Source organism: Ricinus communis, chromosome 9, assembly GCF_019578655.1.
Source record: "Ricinus communis isolate WT05 ecotype wild-type chromosome 9, ASM1957865v1, whole genome shotgun sequence".
Classification (NCBI taxonomy): domain Eukaryota; kingdom Viridiplantae; phylum Streptophyta; class Magnoliopsida; order Malpighiales; family Euphorbiaceae; genus Ricinus; species Ricinus communis.
In genome coordinates this window covers 11,224,682-11,231,031 of record NC_063264.1, presented here as the reverse complement: position 1 = coordinate 11,231,031, position 6,350 = coordinate 11,224,682, and the positions used below count along the sequence as shown (strand labels likewise).

Here is a 6,350-nt window from a genome sequence, read left to right as displayed (position 1 = left end):
GATATAGATCCCAACTAAGCAAATCCTGAATCATAATATTTGGGCGTGCCTCCATTCTCTTGGTTTCTTCTTTCTTCCAAAAGATTTGTTCGCAATCATATGGAGAATGATATCAGTACTCGATTAACGAATTTTCTTTTCTTGCATTTCTCCAAGCATTGGATCGGTGCCTATGATTGCCGCTTCCATGCACATTTCACTCAACAGTCATGTCTATGCTACCTAGGGCCGAGCATGGATCTCGGTGATTCCCGCCCGAACCGAATAACAATACCAAAAAGTACCTAAACCGAAAAAATCAAAAGTTTTTATAATTGAATTGAACCGATCCGAATTTTTTTACTATTACGGTATGATACTGTTTCTTTAGTAAAAACCGTACCGTAACCCTACCAGAACCGATCCGCCTTGTACTGATCCAGACCAAACCGTAGAACCGAATTTTTTACATATATTTATAAATAATTATTTATATTATATAAATAATACATATATTAAAAAAATAATACATATACTCTATAAAAAATTATTTTATATTTATCATTTGTATAATTCAAGCAATTGTTATCGAAATACAAAAATAATACATATTAAAAATAACTATAATATTATAATATACTTTATACTCTATAAAAAATATAAGTTATATATATTAATATGTCACATAGTATATTGATACTAGTAATCTAGTATACATGCTATAATACTAGATTTAAAATTTATTTACTATCTAGAAATTTTTGACAAGTTAATTAAAAAATTACTTAATTTAATAAAAAGTTATATAAATTAGTAAAAATTATAGAAAGATATTATTATATAAAGATAATATTATTTACATTATATTTATTAATAAATTAATTTTTAATTATATAATATTTATTTTAAGAATAATAATATTAATTATACTAAAAGTATTAATTTATATAAATATTAAAATTAAGAAATAAATATTTTAAAAATAATTTTTATATTATTATACTAATAAAACTTAAAAAATTAAATATTTAGAAATAATTAATTTATTAAAAATATTATAAATTAATATTTAAATATAAAAAAGATTTTAAATTATATTTATAAATTTAATTTTTTTTTTTGAAAAGGATCAAACAAAACTTGAGAAAAAATTGTCAAAACATCTTTTAACAATATAGAAGTTATTTACTTCCTACAACAGCGGAGATCCTCATTTGTTGTCAAGATTGGCTTAGAAGTTCAAATAAACCTATCCAACTAGAAGAATCAATAGAGGATATTGAAAGCATAGAGTCAGGTAACATTTCTTTACTTCTTACATATGTTTGTTTATTGTTGATGCTGTTAAGTCTTATTGACGTAATTTTTTACTTTTATTGTAGAAATTATTCAAGATCCTGAGATTGGTGAGTCCCTTCTGCCAAGATAAAATATGTAGTGCTAATTTTGAGGGGAGGTATTAAAATTCCTTTGCTAATTTTGGACATGTATTTTAGTGCTATATAAAGTTTGTAAATTTATTTATTTTAATGATTGACATCTGTAAAATATTTTAATGTTAACAGTAATATATATTTTAATGGTTTGTATTTGAATATTGAATGAATTATTGCATTTGCAAGTGATTAAATTGCGAAACAGGTTGTTCAAGAATGTGATTGCAATTTTAATTCAGATTTTCTTGCTACTTTTTTTAGGTTGGTAATCATATTTTCTCTAAATGTATTTGATTAAAGATGAGATTAAAGTTGTGCTTTTCAAATTTTTTAGAACTGAAAATAGCACTTAGAACGAAGCTGTATTGAGCAAGTGAAATTGGTACAATACGGTATTGGATCCTTTTATGTTTGGTACGGTACTGGTACCTTCAATTTTAAAATAACCGAGGTTTGGTATGGTACTGGTGATTTATAAATAACCGAATTGGATTGATCCGTGCTCAGCCCTAATGCTACCTAAATAAAACCAAACCATCATATTAGACAGAAATTAGAAATAGAGGCACACAAGAAAGAAGGGAATAAATCACAAATTCTTTGTTCTCTTCCATATAGCTAACCATAGGGATCAAATCAAATTAATTTAAACACAAGGGTAGACAAAGAACATAAAACAAAGAAATTGTTGGAAAAATAAATGCAGTGGCGCAACAAGAGCTCTAAACATTTCACATCTCATCAAAATGAAAGTTACAAGTTGTAATTGAGGATTTAAGTTGAGAAAAGGAAATAACTTTCTTTTATGAACATGAAGAACATAAAGAAAAAGACTACAACCTTTTGCAGAGCATAATTTGGTTCTTGATTGTTGATGATGTTTTTATTAGAGAATCAAATAGAGATCCGCAATTGCAAATCCTCTAGATTATCTCACACAACCAATTTCAAGCAAAGCTATTCAATCCTTAAAGATGAAGAACTTCCTCTCTATTCTTAATTTTCCTACTATAATAACCTTATTATTATACTAAGTATGTCGAATTGTCACTCTTCTTCTTATGATAATATGAGTAAGAAACTCTCTTATATAGTGTTAAGGATTCATAATCTTTAACACAGTTGTACAAACACATGTCATTACAAAATTATTTTGTGATGACATGTGTCAAATAGTATTAACACATGTCATCATAAAACTCTTTTGTGATGACACGTGTCAAGCTGCTTTCTTAACACATGGTGTCATAAAACCCTTTTGGTGATGACACGTGTCAATCTGCTTTCTTAGCACCTGTCATCATAAAACCCTTTTAGTGATGACCCTTATCAAGCTACTTTCCTAACACATGTCATCATAAAACCATTTTGTGATGACACGTGTCTGGATGCTTTCTCTACACATGTCATTATAAACCCTTTTTGTGATGACATGTGTCATCATAAAACCCTTTTGTGATGACATGTGTCAAGTTGCTGTATAAATACATGTCATTGCAAACTCATCTATGATGACATGTGTCAAGCTCCTTTAATATATAACACTTATATATTATACATTATCATTAGTTAGACATTTACAGACTTTAACTTCAGAAGATGCTAGTATTCCTACTCAAGGTACAACTCAAGTCCATTACCATGCTTAAGTTGATGTTAACGTGTGTGACATTCTATGTTCATTATTAGTTAGCAATAGAAATTTAATATTAAACTCTTTAACATTAATTAAAATACTTTAATCAACTGATAAGCATCATACTACACATGTTTTCATGCCCGATTGTTCACATTTTTATGCATGATTATCCCGTTTTATGCTAGAATCACCTGTCTTTTGTATCCCTTTTCGTTTCAGGTCATATTCGAAGGACACCATCAGTAATCGAGGGAAATACGTGTGATTACGGAGCAAAATCCATCAAATTGGGCGAGAACAAGCACCCCGAGGGTTGAGCACGGCCTGGACTCCGGCCGTGCTGAATTATCAAGAGGCTATCCCAAATTGTGCCATTTCAGCACAACTTCCGTAGCCACCACGGCCTCTAGCACGGCCTATGGTGGATCAGCACCGGCTTGGGCACGGCCTGTGGTGGCTCGGCCTGAGACTCCACAAATTCAGCCTGACCTCGACTCGGCCGTCTTTGAATCATCGACTGGACTCCGGCCGTGCTGAATCAACTATATAGGCGATTTTGAATTCTAATTGAAGAGGACGATTTTTGGACTCAATTCCAAGACACACACTTAATCAAATATTTCCTATACCTCAAGTGTAGACCTGGAGAGATCAATTTTCATCAATTGAAGGGGGGGATTCCACTTATTCCAACATCGAATTGAAGATCAAGACAAACTTTGGGAGCATTCAAGAGGCAACTAGGGTTTGAGATTTTGAATTTGCAAATTTAGGGTTTCTCATTCAGCTTGAAAGAGAAGGGTGTACATACCTTTAATTTATTTTTCCTTATTTTTTTCTTTAATTGCTTTGACTATGAACATGAGCAGCTAGATCTTTTGAATCCATTAGGGTTCACCTTTGTTGATGGATTATGCTTAATTGTTAGTTTTTTTTATAATTGTCATTCTTGCAATCTTCTTGCTATTCAGTAATAAAAGTTTGATGCAGTTAATTTGAGACGTTGGATTAATTGTTTATTAGGTTGTTTCTTGACATTGAGAAATGCTTGTTACAACTGGATTTTGAATAGTAAGGACTGGTAGTTAACACTTAGAGATGAGGTTGATTTACTCGCTGGATTAAGAACTAACAACTCTTAATAGTCTTAAATTATACTTAAAGCTAATTTGTAGTAATCTGATAGGAAGAGATTCCATTAGGTTAGTGCAGGTTTAGGAATCCGGTAAGCTCGAGAGAGGAACCGGGATTCAATTCAGGATTTAGGCACGGGTAAACAAGATCGGCAATCCATAAAATTCATCTTTAGAATTCCATCACTTAGGCTCCCTTTTGGATTTATTTCTCTCTTTACAATTGTCTTTTAATTGTCCATTGTTGTCCTTCATTTACTTAATTGCACTCATAACCATTAGCTGGTATGTTAGAACTTTCACACCCTATTTCAGACTAGATAACATAACAAGCAGTAGTAACTCTAGGTTCACCCGATCTCCAGGGATACGACCTTGATACTCATTAGTGCTAGGCTGCATCGGTAGGTTCACTGCCTTAGGTGTAGGTTGCATAAAGAGCCCATCAAGTTTTTGGCGCCGTTCTTGGTTATGTGAACTAGAGTGAATTGTTTTGTGTTAATTTAGTCATTATTTGTTTTATTCATTTATTCTTAATTTTATTATTATTTATTATTATATTATTTTTGTTGATCGGTGGTTGTGTGGACTTTCGGTTTCAGGTAGTTTATGACTAGGAGCTCAAACTCGAATCTTATAGAGCCTCTACCTGATCCAGAACGATCCCTCAAACTCTTAAGGAAGAGGTTGCAATTAGAAGAGGAGGAGATTGAGGTTGAGGTACCCGTGGATAGACTAGACACGATGGAAAACCATGACCCCCACGTGAGTGAGGATCGGGAGAAAGATGTACGAGTTTCCTCGACCATCTTTGGATGGGACGAAAACTAGTATAGTCAGACCTGCTGTAGCGGCCTACAATTTTGAGATAAAGGCCAATGTTATCCAGATGATCCAACAAAGCGTGCAGTTTGGAGGATTGCCCAGCGAGGATCCCAATGCACATATCTCCAATTTTTTGGAGATTTGTGACACATTCAAAATAAATGGAACAACCGATGATGCCATTCAATTTGAGATTGTTTCCATTTTCCTTGAGGGACAGAGCAAAGAGATGGCTGCAATCTCTTCCACAACAGACGATCACTACCTGGAAGGCGTTGGCCGAAAAATTTTTATATAAGTATTTTCCTCCCGCTAAAACTACTAAACTTAGAAATGACATATCTTCTTTTGTGCAGTTTGATGATGAAAGCATGTACGATGCATGGGAGAGATTTAAAGATCTTTTGAGATGCTGCCCACATCACGGATTGCCAGTGTGGATGCAGGTTCAGACCTTCTATAGTGGGTTGAACCTCGCAACGAGGCAGATGGTGGATGCTGTAGCCGGTGGGGCAATAAGCGATAAGGCCTTGCGAGCAAGCTCGAGAACTTGATAGAGGAAATGGCCATGAACAACTATCGTTGGCAATCCTCTAGGAGCCGACCAGGAAGACAAGGAGTGGTCAACCAAGTGGACTCTACAGCCTTGGCAGCTCAAGTAGAGCTTCTAGCCAAGAAGATCGACCAACTCCAGATGCCGTTTCACGCAGCGAACGTTGGCTGCGAGTTTTGTGGTGGCCCGCATTACAGTGCGAACTGTACTGCGGGAGGTATGTTTGCTTCATCTTCTATTAGTTTTCCATCTAATTCTACTATATCTTCTGATGTTGAATAGGTTGATTATATGGGGAATGCCCCAAGACAGCAGAATAACCCCTACAGCAATACATACAACCCTGGATGGCGCAATCACCCCAATTTCAGTTGGAGGAACAATAATGCCCAGGGTCCGCAAGGTTTCCAAAGATTTCATTAACCAGCAGACTGATAGTGCACTTAGGAATCAGCAGGCCTCGATTCAGAACTTGGAGACTCAAATTGGCCAAATTTCTAAGATGCTTTCAGAGAGACCTTCAGGATCGCTCCCTAGCACTACAGAGTCAAACCCGAGGGAGCATTGCAAAGCTATCACCTTGCGTTCAAGTAAGAATTTGACTGGTTCTTCGCCTTTAGCTGATAAGGATAATACAATCGTGCAGGTCGAGCCAGCTAAGGAAGGACCAGACCTTGAGATGGTAGAGAATGAGAGAAAGAAAGAAGACAAGCAAAGGGCCTGTCTTGGAGCATCGGCCGGTACCATATCTGCAAGGTTGAGGCAGGGATATGGTGGACAAGCAA

General features: G+C 34.8%; 1 non-coding gene across 1 annotated transcript; it reads right to left on the bottom strand.

Moving 5' to 3' along the window:
• Positions 1–5,335: 5,335 nt before the first annotated feature.
• LOC112534993 lies at positions 5,336–5,442 on the bottom strand. Its single transcript, XR_003079200.1, has one exon. It is a non-coding gene; the product is annotated as a small nucleolar RNA R71 (small nucleolar RNA).
• Positions 5,443–6,350: the final 908 nt, after the last annotated feature.